At 39.2% G+C, this 16,352-nt stretch overlaps 1 protein-coding gene across 6 annotated transcripts in view; it reads left to right on the top strand.

Moving 5' to 3' along the window:
• naaladl2 (N-acetylated alpha-linked acidic dipeptidase like 2) overlaps positions 1-16,352 on the top strand; it is a 549,411-nt gene that overhangs the window by 79,298 nt on the left and 453,761 nt on the right. Inside the window, exon 3 of one of the 6 annotated variants that reach the window (XM_082524417.1) lies at positions 14,872-15,004. The exons of the other annotated variants lie outside the window; for them this stretch is intronic. The gene's annotated coding sequence lies outside the window, so the exon portion shown is untranslated. The remainder of the gene's footprint in view (positions 1-14,871; positions 15,005-16,352) is intronic. 6 annotated transcript variants of the gene reach the window in all.

The following is a 16,352-nucleotide window of genomic DNA, read 5'->3' as shown; positions in this document are numbered from 1 at the left end:
TCAGACTTCATTTGCCTTCGCTGGGGGGTCCGAGGGACCGCCTCAGCCTTCGTCGTCTGCTGGAGGGTCCGTGGGACCGCTCCAGCCTTCATCCGCCTTCGCTGGAGCGTCCGAGGGACCGCTCCGGCCTTCATCCGCCTCTGCTGGTGGGTCCGGGGGACCGCACCAGCCTTCGTCGTCTGCTGGAGGGTCCGAGGGCCGGTCCAGCCTTCATCCGCCTTCGCTGGAGGGTCCGAGGCACCGCTCCAGCCTTCGTCTGCCTTCGCTGGAGGGTCCGAGGCACCGCTCCAGCCTTCGTCTGCCTTCGCTGGAGGGTCCGTGGCAACGCTTCAGCCTTCGTTTGTTTTCGCTGGAGGATCCGAGGGACCGCTTCAGCCTTCGTCCGCCTTCGCTGGAGGGTCCGAGGCACCGCTCCAGCCTTCGTCTGCCTTCGCTGGAGGGTCCGAGGCACCGCTTCAGCCTTCGTCTGCCTTCGCTGGAGGGTCCGGGGCACCGCTCCAGCCTTCGTCGTCTGCGGGAGGGTCCGTGGGACCGCTCCAGCCTCCACCAGCCTTCATCCGCTTTTGATCAAACATTTCACTTGGGGTTACATGTTTGATTTTTGGGTAGGGGGAAATGTTACGTTTCGGTGTTGTCAGTGTTTTGTTTTTGCGTGACTGTTATGTATTTCCTGCTTTACTTTGAAAGTCTGTGTTATCTTAGTGTGTTCAGTTTACATTTTCCCTGTCTCGTCAGTTCTAATTTGCCCCAGCTGTGTTTCCCTCCTGTGGTCCATTCCCTGATTGCTCCTTCTATGTATTTAAGCCTTGTGTTTCAGTATGTCATGGTCGCGATCTTCCCCCCCGTTGTAAATAGTTTGACGTTTTGTGTTTTGATGTAAATAATTATCGTATTTTGCTTTGGAGAAACAGTTGTCGATACTTTCGTTTTGGGATTTTTGGTGGTGAGCTTTAGTGGGGTTTTTTTTTTCTTTATTTTTACTTTTTTTCGTGTTGCACTCCGGTTGCCTAGGCCGGGGTGTAACAATGGTCAAATAGCTGCTAAGAAAACACCACTAAAGAAAAGCAACAAGCAGAAGAGATTTGTTTGGGCCAAGAGACACAAGGAATGGACATTAGACCAGTGGAAATCTGTGCTTTGGTCTGAGTCCAGAGTTGAGAAGGTGAAGGGATGGTCTCTACATACATGGTTCCCACTGTGAAGGATGGAGGAGGTGTGATGGTGTGAGGGTGCTTTGGTGACACTGTTGGAGATTTATTCAAAATTGAAGGCAAACTGAACCAGCATGGCTACCACAGCATCCTGCAGTGACATGCCATCCCACCCGGTTTGCGTTTAGTTGGACCATCATTTATTTCTCAACAGGACAATGACCCCAAACACACCTCCAGGCTGGAGAGTGATGGAGTGCTGCACCAGATGGTCTGGCCTCCAAAGTCACCTGACCTAAACCCAATGAAGATGGTTTGGGATCTGATGCAGAATGAAGAGGGCCAATAAATATATGAGCAGATTTTTATACCTTATTTTTACATTCACAATTCTGGTTAAATGGAATTTCTTAACAATATGAACTAAGGGACAAGAAATTTGAAATAATAAAACTGTTGCTTTCACCATAAAATGTTTTCTTGTTTTGTTGCATCTGTTATTTTAAAAGCAGTTGATGAGTGCAAGACATAGAAGTCCTGTTGAGACTATGTTTGAGTAATCAGAGAACTCATAAAACTTCTAAATTTGCCTTAATGATTGTGAAAAGCCATAACTTTATCAACCCCATTAGGGTCAAAGACTGTGGTTTCAAACACTGAGAAACGTCCGAACTTTTGATAATTTTTTAAAAAGCTAAATTGTAAATTGCAATTTTTTCCATGTAATCTAAATCTGGGTTAATCTAAAAGCTCCAGGCATGCGAAGGTTGTGAGCTGCACTGTGGAAGATTGCCTGCATTTAAGAGCTGGTTGTAATATTTTGTCATTTCACATTAAATGGTGTGCTCTAGGATCGAGGTTGCAGTCAAGTCAGATTAATGGCAGGCATGCTCAATAAGCTCAATATCTCCCCACATTATATTTTCTCTTCAAATTTAACACAATCACTGCTGTTATTCTTGGACAGCTTTTGAATATTGAATTTCAAAGCAAAGCTGCTTCCCACTGGCTGAACAGCTAGAATTAAATAAATGGTGTTTCAGCAGTCACATTCCTCTCTGCACTCTCTGATAACACTCCTAATTTAGCATCAAAGTGATTTATCTTTGGTGACCAATCAAACAACATATGTTTTAAATTTAAGTCTGACTTTTCTATTGTAAGATTCGTTTCACAGAACAAACTCAGACATTCCAGAGATGGGGATAAAAGAAAGACAAAAAGTAGGCAATATAACACAAACGGCTGGTCGAAAAGCAGAAAATGTTTGTCACCAACCCTCTACTTTCTGGCACTTATCCAGGCCAGATATGTGGCAGAAATGCACAATCCTCCTGTAACAACTCAACTTTTGATTCAAAGAAAGAGAGGTTCTAGTCCAAACTTCCTCGAGTTGTCAAGTTAATTTTTGTCTTATTATTTCATCATTGTCAAAAGCCAAAGGTGACCAAACCTGTTGTTTGAATGTAGATCACCTTGTAAATTCAACAATTTGTCCCTTGATTCAACTAACTCTTTTACACAAAAGACCAGTACAAAGTCCACATATGCTGTGTTATTGTTTATATAGTACCAATGCACATTTGACTGTTTTATGTTTTATAATACATCTTTTATTTCATATTATTAATGATTTTGTTGTTGTTGTTGTTGTTTTGCCTGTCTGTCATTTGCCTTTACTCCTTTGGACTTCACAAAGCTCCTTCCACTTTACCTTTGAACCTTTATCGTTACCATAAGACAGAGGCTAGGTTTCCCATGATCTGGCTGGAAGTCAAAATAAACCCTTCGCAGCCAAATCCGAGAATTGGAGCAAGGTATCAAAGACTTGAGAACTGATTATAAAATTACACTGCATCTGGATTATTTGAGTGATTATGCATACACTGCAAAAATTTAAGCTTTTCTCATTTCCACAGTTTTGGTCCCAGTAGAACAATAGCATTAGCAACCTCATCAGTTAAGGCAGATTCTGACCAAGATTAATGCTGACCGAGCTGACTGGTTTTCTATTGGCTGCCCAGTACAGTGCTTGACCTACAGGGGGTGTAATTTTCATTGTTTAGGATGAACCAGCAAAGTGCATAATCAGTCACTAGCAATCTATACACAACCCTTATTAGAGTTCTTTTTGCCTACAAAACAAACTAGTTTATAGCAGTCAGACACAAGAAAAACTGCAGGGCCTGAATTCATGAAGGAATTCATGGCTGTGACTAGAAATAACATGGGCTGGTTTTACAGTTTTATTTTATATTTTGTTCAATTATTTTTTTTTTATTTTGTTGTTAAAGACCATACATATAGACCATAGCTGGCATGATACACTATTATCATAATCTACTGTAATTTTCCTTAAATATTTTAAGCTAATATAATGTTTGATAATTTTTCTTTCATTCTAAATGTTAAACAAATGCAAAATAGACACATTTTCCTCATGGCATCAGATTTTTTTCCCAGTAATAGTACAGAAAGTACTATGTTCTAATTTCTCTGTCATGAAAAGTGATGGATTTTCATAGAAATTCTCCATGGCAGTTTAATAGTGTCTATATAATAATACCAATACTGTCTGCCTGATGCAGTCTCAGTTCTTTCTTGCTATGCAGCACCAGAACAGATGCTCTATTGTAACTTTCTCCTATTGTCTGAATCTTTCTTTTTTTTCTGACTTTGTGTCTCTTTCCCACTCTCCCTCTCCTCCTCTATGTCCTGTTTCTCTACTTTTCTCTTGTAAGCCTTTAATGGTGATAAGCTGTTCCATGCTGAATGTGTCCCTGTGTCTCCACTCTCCCAGGAGCACTATCACTGAACTCAGTCCTGCACTGTTAACTGATTCACCTCAGATGAACGATTTTGGATACAGTATAGGAATGTGGACTAAGGATACTAGGCAGCAGTGCACAGTTTTGGTTTGGCTGAGATGACTTCTCTTACCAATGATGGACTTGTATGTAATGAGTATCAGGCTTGAAAACATTTGCTGTCTATCATAATGTGGAGCAAAATTTGATAATGCAGACAGACATACAAACACACATGCCAAGAAATAAATCTATCTAAACTGTACCTACTTAGCTGCACAAGTTACATTCTACACTGTGCCACTCTGTGATATTACAGCAGTTTTGTTGTGTCTTTGTTTCAACATTGCATTATATTATTCAAAACAAAGCTCTGACATAGGGCCCAGTTGCAGTTTCCTTGTTTATACAGTGGCTTGCAAAAGTATTCGGCCCCCTTGAGCTTTTCTACATTTTGTCACATTACAGCCACAAACATGAATCAATTTTATTGGAATTCCACGTGAAAGACCAACACAAAGTGGTGTACACGTGAGAAGAACAAAAATCATACATGATTCCAAACATTCTTTACAAATAAATAACTGAAAAGTGGGGTGTGCGTAATTATTCAGCCCCCTGAGTCAATACTTTGTAGAACCACCTTTTGCTGCAATTACAGCTGCCAGTCTTTTAGGGTATGTCTCTACCAGCGTTGCACGTATAGAGACTGAAATCCTTGCCCATTCTTCTTTGCAAAACAGCTCCAGCTCAGTCAGATTACATGGACAGCGTTTGTGAACAGCAGTTGTCAGATCTTGCCACAGATTCTCGATTGGACTTAGATCTGGACTTTGACTGGGCCATTCTAACACATGGATATGTTTTGTTTTAAACCATTCCATTGTTGCCCTGGCTTTATGTTTAGGGTCGTTGTCCTGCTGGAAGGTGAACCTCCGCCCCAGTCTCAAGTCTTTTGCAGACTGCAAGAGGTTTTCTTCCAAGATTGCCCTGTATTTGGCTCCATCCATCTTCCCATCAACTCTGACCAGCTTCCCTGTCCCTGCTGAAGAGAAGCACCCCCAGAGCATGATGCTGTCACCACCATACAGTGGGCATGGTGTGTTCAGAGTGATGTGCAGTGTTAGTTTTCTGCCACACATAGCGTTTTGCATTTTGGCCAAAAAGTTCCATTTTGGTCTCATCTGACCAGAGCACCTTCTTCCACATGTTTGCTGTGTCCCCCACCAGTGTTGGTCAAGTTACTTGAAAAAAGTAATCAGTAACTAATTACTGATTACTTCCCCCCAAAAGTAATCCCATTACTTTACTGATTACTTATTTTCAAAAGTAATCAATTACTTAGTTACTTAGTTACTTTTTAAAAACACGATTTACAACCTGAATAGGTGATAAAGCGATAGATCTCTCAGCCCAATTCTACTTTTTCTACATAATCCATCATACAAGATGTAATCAAATGGAAAAGTCCCTTTTTAAAACTTTATTAGTTTTAATCTTTTAACTTTTTGCATCAAGCAAAAATGCAATTATATGCAACATTCACTGACTGGAAGAAATTTGTTTAATATTTAAACCTATTTTCTGCACATTCCAGCACATAATTTTTATTTTTTTGTGTTTACACTCAGTCTTTCAAATAGATGCAAGTAAAACACAGCAGAAAATAAATAAAATCAAAGACTAGCGGTCCTTTTGCTTTATTTTCACCTGTAAAGCACAATGCTAATGGACACTAATGTTTTTGTCACTTTTTATGGAATCAAACTTAAAGTAAGGTCAGTACTTCCACGCTTTAAACGCTGCACGCTCATACTCTCTCCGGTACTCGATATATTATCCATTGTTGATCTGCACACAGCTGTTGTCATGAATGTCGCACTCGCTTATGTCACTGTCATGAGACATTCTCGCAAAAAAATCACGGTTTTAGTAACACAGTAACGCAGCGTTCCTACGGGAAAGTAACGGTAATCTAATTACAGTTTTTGCAATAGTAATCCCTTACTTTACTCGTTACTCGAAAAAAGTAATCGGATTACAGTAACGCGTTACAAATAACGCGTTACTGCCCATCTCTGTCCCCCACATGGCTTGTGGCAAACTGCAAACGGAACTTCTTATGGTTTTTGTTAACCATGGCTTTCTTCTTGCCCTCTTCCATAAAGGCCAACTTTGTGCAGTGCACGACTAATAGTTGTCCTATGGACAGATTCCCTGGCTGTCTTGGTAGGTTTACAGTTGTGCCATACTCCTTCCATTTCTGGAATGTTCCTGGGATGTTCAATGTTGTTTGATGGCAGATACTCCCTTCACCCTGGCCAAAAATGACCAAAGAAAAAGTGGAAAACAGCTAAATATGAGAGGGTTTTGAACAAAGTTTGTGTTTTTTCCATTGTTTAAGCACTGCTTCCAGCCAAGAGTGATACCATATATGCCCTATAGCTGCAGAAAAGGCTAACATTGTTATCTTTTTACAAAAAAAACAGCTAAAGGTGAGAGGTTTTAGGACAAAATTTGTGTTCTCCATTCTTTAAGCACCGGTTTGAGCACCGTTTAAGCATCAGCACTGTTTCAAAAGTACCGGTTTGGCACCTGTATCGGATAAAACCTAAACGATACCCATCCCTATCTAGGATGCCCTCTGGACCCAGTGGAGGTGGTGGGTGACAGGAGAATGGTGGCCAAGCTGTCATCCCTGTTGGACAACATCTCCCACCCCATGCAGGAGACTGTTACAGCACTGAGCAGCTCCTTCAGTGGCAGGCTGCGGCACCCACGTGTGGGACTAATAAAGGTTATCTTATCTTATATACATCAGTCTAAGTGGGGTTGACCAGATTTCTCTTCCCCGAGCCTCTGCCTCTACCTCTGGGAGGACACCAAGGGGTTCCTGGGCTAGCCAAGCGACATAACCTCTCCAATGCATCCCAAATCTGCCTTGAGGTATCCTTTCAGAGGTTTCTTCATGTTAACAGGGAGTTTTTCCCTCCTGGTGACGCCAAGTACCTGCTGATAGGGTCTCATCTGATAGTTGTCTAATTGAATTTAATGAACAACAATGTCTGAAAATATTGTTATCTTCTTTTGTGTTATATTTCATTATGAGTTTTTGTCTGTTCTTTGGATCTCTGTACTTTGTAAAATAGTCTGACAGAACAGAGTGAAAACCATGGTTAAGATGGTTGGAGCACTCTCCTCTAGGGAATGAGATGGCAGACGTCAGTGAACAACTCCCACTGTAATTAATCTAAAAAGTGTTTAATCGGCTTGTTAATTAGCAGCACTCGGATTGTAATGGGACTCTTAAAGTCAGGTGCACTAGAAAGGTCAGACAGTTTCACATTTTACTTTAAAATGTAGATGTGTTTAATTAATGCTATCAAGATCTAGTGTATTTGTGATTAGTGAAGTCATTTCTAATAAGGTGAAAGGCCGAAATTATTATTCTATTTACAGACACACACTCAGTGTTTGGTAATTTTACCAGCACACCTCCAAAAATTTAATTACACTATAAGACAGAGTGTCCAATAACTCCTGACTGGTGTGGGGTGTTAAACTGTTTCAAATGACATTAAAATGTAATTCCTGCCAGTAAGACCACAGTGAAAGAGGAGTTTACAGACTAATTTGGTTACATGTCCTTCATGCCTATGGATGGATGAGGCAGGAAAATTAAAGCCTCCCCCACTTTTGGCCCAGTATGTAGTCTTATACTTAGAAAATTATCATCTTCATGCCTAATGGCATATAAGGACAGACAAGCCTCCTCCACTGTTGGCTATTTGTGGATGACTTGGCAGTGTGACCACAACTCATCATCACTCCTTTTTAGCTTAGCTTTTTGTGGACATAAACCAATGTCTGCTTTTATAAATTTAATTTGTGTTGACTTTTGGACTGAAATGTTGACGTCTTGAGACATTCTGGATTGAAGATTGAAGCAGATCTGTTGAATTTTCCCCATGATTTAATTATAAAGTGTAAGTATCTTGTCTAGTGTCATATAAATGAGAAACCAGACTCCTCCGGTCCTGGCAGTTTACAGCATGCTTGGCAGCAGGACTTCTGCTTCTTGTCCATAATAGGTTTTTCCCATTTCTCTCTCTCTTTTTTATAGATCATTTAGCATTTAGTCATTTCTTGCATGTCCTGATATTCTTGATATCCATAAAAAGGCTATATTTATAAAATAAAATTGCAAAAACACCATCTAAATAATTTTGCACTTGGTACCTAGCAACCATCAGTTCTTAGTAGTTGGTGCTCGTTATAGTGGAAAAACACTGGCTATTGTTAAAGGAATGCAATTAAACTGCAATATAAAATATATAATTGCCCAGCTAATGCAATCTACAATATGACAGAAAAAAAGAATGATTAAAATACATTTTAGCATTTGTCTGTGACACCTTGAGGTAGTCCAAAAAAAATTATTGGTGATTATCTTGTAATTTTCCAGGAAGCATCAGTTTAAATGGTAAAAGCTCATCAGAACAACTAAAAGAAAAAAAAAATCAAACAACAATGTCAAAATGGCTTTTTTTTAAGAATTAATATTTCACCATATAGTGTGACAGCCTCTTGTCAAGGAACTCAAATCAATTCAGTTTTACTTATATATCATAAAATCAAAACAGTGCTGCCTGTAATGCGCAGCAGCACAAAGCGTAGCTGCACAAATAACACTGGCACACTGGAAGAAGTAACCTCTGAACCAAAAATAACTGTATAAAATTCTAAATGTCCCTCAAACTCATTTTAATTAACATATTTACGTGAAACCCTATTCACAGCACTCAGACTTCCAAGCCATCCAGACTCTCATTTCCTTCTCTTTGCTTATGTTCAGATTCAACTTCTTCCACTTCCACTGCATAAAACATTCAAAACTTGGCTTAAATATAAAAAAAGTATCAACTGCTGTTCATTTAAAATCTCATTAAATTTTTACATTTTAAAAAGTAATATTCCTGCAGCTGGCACACCAGAAAAAATACCATAAAATAATAGAAATTTACCATTAAAATATAGTACTTTTCAATAATAATAAAAACTCCTCCTAAATATTTAAAATACCTGATAGTAGGGTCAAACACAGATGTAATGCAAAATATCAGACTAAAAATTACACAAACATATTGTTACCATTTGCTTTTAGTATGTTCAAGTAAAAATTGAATGTTCAGACTGGACTTCACAGTAAGTCATAGATATAAACTTTGCAGTATTTACACTTCTTAAATTATCCAAGGCCACTTGATCATTTCGTATGAGATTTATGAATACGAGATATGACAACTGTTAAACAGTTAGGGCACACTTATCTACTGCTCTCAGCATTTCATTTTGTTAACAAATAGACCACAATCGAAAATAGTTGCCCCTCTTTCAACACTCTTGGTAATTAATTTGAACTTATGTGCAGTTTATAACAATCCTCTGAGCCAAATGGCTCTTTAGGAGCCATATTAAAAAAAGCAGAATAAAAATTAAAAACATCCATCAGTTAAACCAAGGGTACCTTAAACAATCACGTTGAACATGGCAAGTCTCCATGGTGGTTCTTATCTGAAAGTTAACATTTACACACTTTGGTCTTGGTCTGTTAATGCTCTTTGACCTGGTTCTAACTATAAATTGCCATTTTCTTCCCCAGGTTTTTACCTTGTTGTATGCATGCCCTCTTCCACTCAAAGTGGGCACTCCACTCTTTTCCGGCATATCTGTGATTTTATATAAAATTTTTAACTCTATCTTTAGTCTAATTATCTCTAAAAAGTGTTTTTACATTAGACATGGTAATTCAGTCGCAAATGTTTTTAATGTATTGCTGTCAGCTCTTCTGAGAACTCTCCACCTTTTGTCTTGCTAAAACATTGTGGAAGTTTGTACACTGAGTGGCTGTCCTTTGCTGGTAGGTTATTGATTAGTTGCTAATGAAAGGCCTATTAAAGACAAGCATATTGATTCAGAGAGAACCCGATGACAGTTTCACTGCAAAAGGGACACAATGGAAAAAGACATGCAATGCCAAGAGGCCAAAGTATGAGGATTGAATAATGACTGTATATTTTGGTTTAACATTATTTATATATTTCTTTTGATTACTTGTTCTATCCTCTAACTTATATACTGATGACTAACATTCTGCAAAAACAACCTTCTGTAAAGTCATGGTTGCAGTATCATTGGTGTATCATTACTTATCAAAATCATTAGCTCTAACATTAATTACTCAACCCATTACTAAGGAGAACACTGGCCCCAAAGGCTGCTCCAGGATCCATTGGTGAATTATCTTTACCATTTACTATAACTGGTTAAAAAGCATAAAACATAGGTCCAAATGCCCAGGGTCCACAGTTTCATTTCTGGCTGGCTGCACCATATGCTGCTTGTCATTCTTGTACTGTGTTTACTCATATATTAGTTTCTCTCCACTGATTATATCAAATGTGCAAAAACGTATGAAAAAAATATTTGCTCTTGTGCAGAGCTGTAGTGACTACACAAGCATTAAAGTAAGCAGCCATGTGATAGGGTGCGATTAGAGGAACTGTGGTATTATAGGAGAAAGTTAGGACTGGCAGAGAAGTATGAGAGGGTGGTGCAGGACATGAGGACAGTAAGTCTGTGGCATGTGTAACAGGTGTTACAAACGGGTTTCAGTTCAAGCCGATACATCAGGGATCCAGTCTGAGCCTCTTCTTGCAATGTTAGTTAGCTAAAACAAAAAACTAAAAGTAGATGTGAGAAAACATTTTCCTTAGTTTTGGTATTTGTTTGTTTGGTGAAATGTTATGAGTTGCCTGATGAGGCATCAATGTATGAGGTGCCGTAAGGGACATTATTACTGAAACGCTCTCACACACACAACTGAAACGCTCTCATACACACTACTGAAAAACCAAGACATTTCAGTTGAACAGGAAGGCATTTCAGTTAAACAGGAAGGCATTTCAGTTGAACAGGAAGGCATTTCAGTTAAACAGGAAGGCGTTTCAGTTAAACAGGAAGGCATTTCAGTTGAACAGGAAGGCATTTCAGTTAAACAGGAAGGCATTTCAGTTGAACAGGAAGGCATTTCAGTTAAACAGGAAGGCGTTTCAGTTAAACAGGAAGGCATTTCAGTTAAACAGGAAGGCGTTTCAGTTAAACAGGAAGGCATTTCAGTTAAACAGGAAGGCATTTCAGTTAAACAGGAAGGCGTTTCAGTTAAACAGGAAGGCATTTCAGTTTAACAGGAAGGCATTTCAGTTAAACAGGAAGGCATTTCAGTTGAACAGGAAGGTGTTTCAGTTGAACAGGAAGGCATTTCAGTTGAACAGGAAGGCATTTCAGTTAAACAGGAAGGCGTTTCAGTTAAACAGGAAGGCATTTCAGTTAAACAGGAAGGCATTTCAGTTAAACAGGAAGGCGTTTCAGTTAAACAGGAAGGCATTTCAGTTTAACAGGAAGGCATTTCAGTTAAACAGGAAGGCATTTCAGTTGAACAGGAAGGTGTTTCAGTTGAACAGGAAGGCATTTCAGTTAAACAGGAAGTTAATTCTTGACAAGGAAACTGAAGGAAAAAGTGTTAGATTTCAAACAAACCACTACACAGATGTCTACTCAGCAACCTGTTAGTTAGGGGTGGGTTTTTATAATCGATTTATTGATTAAAATCGATTCTGGCTTTGGATAACGTGAAATCGATTCATTAAAATCCTGAATCGATTTTTTAATATAAATTTATTTTGCCCGAAATGCCAGAATCTCTGGTGAAACCTCACAAAATTTCAAATTAATATTTAGGGAAATCGAATTTTTTAAGTTGCACCAAATACATTGTGTGATAGGGCATAGAAAAAAAAGATGTTCTAGGGTTTCATTTTCATCAGTACAAAAAGAACACTGATCCACCTCAAAGCCAAATCTCTTTTTTTAGAAATTCTGCCACAGTATTAGTTTTGTTTAAAGTGTGTTTCTTTAACTTTAGGTAGAATAGGCTATTTCATAAATTTTTTGTATGCTTTATCCAGTGTATATGAAATAACTAAATTAGAACCATGCCATGTAACCATTCTGTTGTAACTATGAAATATTCTGTCTTTGAAGAAACTACTAACAAATTTCTTATTGGATTTTTATCAAACAGCTGACATTGCCCTAGCAATAAATTTGGGAGCACTGATGAGAAATTATTGTATATCATAAAAATTTTAATCAAATGAAGCAGAGGCAGTGGGACCAGTTCACAAAATTTGTTATATTCTCTTTGAGAACAGTTTAGACAATATTTTTCTGAAAGTTCTGTGTAACTTAGAATGACACCTTTATCATCCAACAAATCTGTTATGAATATAATATTTTTGTTCAAACCAGTCACTCTTGAAAATTGATTTTTGATTAAGTGTTATTACCCTATTATTCCATAAGGTTGAATTATGGGGAGAAGTTGTGGGTAAATCTCATTTTCCCAAAAATGCAACGTCTGTTTTGGAAAGTTTGATATCTTTATGGGGATTTTATTTGCCGCAAAATCACATTTCAAAATAAAGTCTAATCCTGTATACTATTTTATTAAACAAGAATCATGGGATGTGGAGCTAAGTAGAGTCTGGCTGTGACAGACAAGATTTTAACCATTTAATTCTAAGGGTGCCAACCATAAATTCTAATTCTGGAGTTTTGATACCACCTTTATTGTATCCCTTCACAAGCTGAGATCTTTCTATGTAATGGGTTTTATTCCTCCACAAAAATTCGAACACATTTCTATGGTTTTCATGGTATTTATCGTTTTTTTATTTTTATATCGTTTACGTGGCGCAAAAAAGGTTGGGGACTGCTGTACTAGCAGGTTGCTGAGTAGACATCCTTGTGGTGTTTTGAAATATACCACTTTTTCCATCAGTTTCCTTGTCAGGAAACAACTTCCTGTTCAGCGGAAATGCCTCTGGTTTTAGTAGTGTGTGTGAGAGCGTTTCAGTAGTGTGTGTGAGAGCGTTTCAGTTGTGTGTGTGAGAGCGTTTCAGTTGTGTGTGTGAGAGCGTTTCAGTAGTGTGTGTGAGAGCGTTTCAGTAGTGTGTGTGAGAGCGTTTCAGTAGTGTGTGTGAGAGCTAAAATTTCAGTAGTGTGTGTGAGAGCGTTTCAGTAGTGTGTGTGAGAGCGTTTCAGTAGTGTGTGTGAGAGCGTTTCAGTAGTGTGTGTGAGAGCTAAAATTTCAGTAGTGTGTGTGAGAGCGTTTCAGTTGTGTGTGTGAGAGCTAAAATTTCAGTAGTGTGTGTGAGAGCGTTTCAGTTGTGTGTGTGAGAGCGTTTCAGTAATAATGTCCCTTTCGGCACCTCATATCAATGGATGTGTTTTTTGAGATTCTAAATGTCTAAGATATTGCAATTCAGCTGCTTTCAAAAAGTTTGTTTTTATTGGAGTACCTATACTATGTTTTTTTTATTTTTAATATTACCTCTGACATATGCCCTTCACACAGTAACTAATAAAAACTAAACTTCAGCTAAAGATTTTCAAACAATAAAAACTAAACTAAAATAAGAAAATCCACTCTGTAAACTGCAACTAAACTGGAATTAAAACAAAAAGTAAGCCTTTTATAAAAATAAAACCTATTTAGAAAATACAAAACTAGCTCTCTAACTAACTACTAACTACCTCATTGTTTTCAATAGGTTAACGGATGAGGCTGAATTGTAATTTGTAGTTAGTGAAGTTTCTTTCTGCTGAAAGTGCTTGCTCAGAGTGGGTTGTTTGATTGTTAGGGTTTTCTCTGCATTATTGTAGGGTCTTTACCTTATGATGTAAAGCGCTTTGAGCTTTTGTCATTGCTACTATCTAAATAAATCTCAAAATCCTTGTAGAAAACTTTCAGTTTTTACCTTTGATGAAAGATCATTGTGATGATGATAAAGTAGCTGTCTGTGTAATAATGGGGTCATAAAATTCCCTTTCACTATTTATAAATCGCTTTGTTTTGAACCACTTACAGACCAGAACAATGGAGCAACTCTAATCAGTTATTCACAGATGGAATGGCTATGAGACTTTTTTAAAAGAAAAGAAAATTGTCTTTCTAACAAAGCAGACATGAAAGTGTCAATACAGTACATCTGTAATGGTGTAAACCTTTCAGAGCCTACTTGGACTGTCTCCAGTTGCCATTGTTATTGGAGCTCTACAAGCAGTTTCTTTAAGACTGTGCCCATATCCAGTGTCCAACCTTATGGGAGGAGCTCTGAGCTTGTTGTATGACTCACTCTTTACACCGCTTCAGTGAAAGCTATTGCACCACATTTCACAACAATTTATGTTCACGGTGCTTTATGGCATTTACAGTATACTGTTTTGTCTGTAAGATTTTTAAATTTGTATTGATTTATTTTGTTTGCTTCTTTTGCTTTGTTGTAGAGGTAGCAACAACTTCTCATTTTTACAGTGAAAGCAAGTGTGCTTTCAGTACAGTGGCTACTGTGTGTAAGGTGTGTGTCTGTGTCTGATTACAGCAACCAATGTAAAACATAACCGCAGAGGATTACATCATAGAAGCTAAAAAAAGTGCCAATTACACAGAGACACACACACACCCTCTCGCACACACACGCACGTTATGCTGGCAACACAGCCAAACAGGTTAGTTGAATGCAGGTAAGAGAGGAGGAAGGACTATGCTAATGTCAGCACTTGGAGAGAGAAAAGCTAGCCTACTGTTAAACAGTTCAACTAAAACACAGCCGGGGTAAATTAACAGGTGTACGGGTGAGCAGTGAGGGCAGACATTTATCGTAGACGGGTAAATAGTCAGAAAGGTGTAGACAAGCAGTCACACAAGTTACCAAGCAGTGTGTTTTTTAGACAGGCAGAGTGTCAGGTAAACAAGCAGCCTGCTCTCCCTGTCTGCTATGGTGTTGTAGCTGGAGAAATACAAGCAGAGGCAGCAACACAGAAAAGAAGCTATTAGAAAGGTCTTTATCCTCTGCTGCCCCCTCTTTGAGACACACAGACTGAGGCTACTCCAAGGCTATTCAACCAACTCGGCTTTGAAAGGTAAATGTGTAGATTCAGTTTGCTTACATCTCAAACACTTGATCTGTACACATGACTGTGTATGCATGCACTTCATCCATGCTTTAATCTATCTGTGTGTTTACATGGAGTTGGTCAGATTCATTTAGTTTAACATGAATCTCTGTTGTTCTGAAACTCCAGTAAATGGTAAACAAGCTAAGAATATCCTGCTCCTTCTTTTTGAGTGGCAATAGGCTAGTTCAGATACATGCATATTGTCAATGTACTCTGTTATGTTTTTGCACTGAAATTAAAATCTACCTAAAATGCAGTGTGAGATTAATGGGAATAGATGTTTCTTAGAGTTGAGCAAGTTACTTCAGTTAAATTTGTTTTTGTTCCTGGGTAACCAAGTGAAGGCCAATGACAATGAGTATGTAGGCACACTGGTTACCATTGTTACAGGCATGGTCCTTTAAGGGTGAAGCCTGATGGGAAATGTATGCGGGTGTGTGTAGCGGAACTGCCTGTCGGGTGTGTGAGGGTGAGCGGAGAAGGAAAAGAAAAGTAACGGTTAACTACAGAAGAGACGAAGAGAAAGTAAATAAAAGGAATATAATAACTCCCTCGGCAGCCAAAGTTGTATCGGTGATGCCCGCTGTGAGTAAACTGTTTCAGCCCACTGTACGCGGTGTTCGTGCCTTGGAGGAGAAATAAAGGTTCGGTAAAGCAGTTTCCTACGCCTCCCTCGATCTTCTTGCTAGCGGAGTTGACCTGTATAGTAAGCTGTTGCCGGCTGCGAGTCAAGTAACTGCCAGAGGTTTCCTTACTACGGTTCGGGGCCGCGGATCTGGCGCGGTAACACTGGGGGCTCTTTTCCGGGATAAAACTCCGCAAAGCGCCGAGAGAGAGGGAGCGAACTTTCTTTTTCTCTTTTCCCTCGGACGACAGAGAAAATGGCGGCTCCGAGAGATGCTGAAGGGGATGGCATGGGAATGTACTTCAGTAAGAGCAGCAACCCATTTTTGCCAGAAACCCCAGAGAGTGGCACAGCTAATGTGGACCGTGCCACTTATGTAAACAATAGAATCCACAGCAGCAACCCCTTCATCACGGACATAGAGTTAACGCCAGCGGCGAGCATAGCAGCAGTCTATACGACGGAGTTTGAGGCTGCATGGCATCTCACCCCGCCACCTTCAGCTCACACCAACCCTTTCTTAACACCAATAGCGAAGCAGAATGCAGTGTGCAGTGAGTTTAAGCAGTTGCAGTGCTCAGACTGCGAAGGCCCTGGTAACACTGCATCTACACCGCTCACAGTGGGACAGCATGGCTCGCATGATCACCCACCTCGGATTGTTACATCTCGGCCATGCAGCCAGCC

Source organism: Aulonocara stuartgranti (genome assembly GCF_965226115.1).
Source record: "Aulonocara stuartgranti genome assembly, chromosome: 23".
Taxonomy (NCBI): domain Eukaryota; kingdom Metazoa; phylum Chordata; class Actinopteri; order Cichliformes; family Cichlidae; genus Aulonocara; species Aulonocara stuartgranti.
Note: the sequence above shows the minus strand (reverse complement) of the source record. Positions and strands in the feature narration are given on the sequence as shown.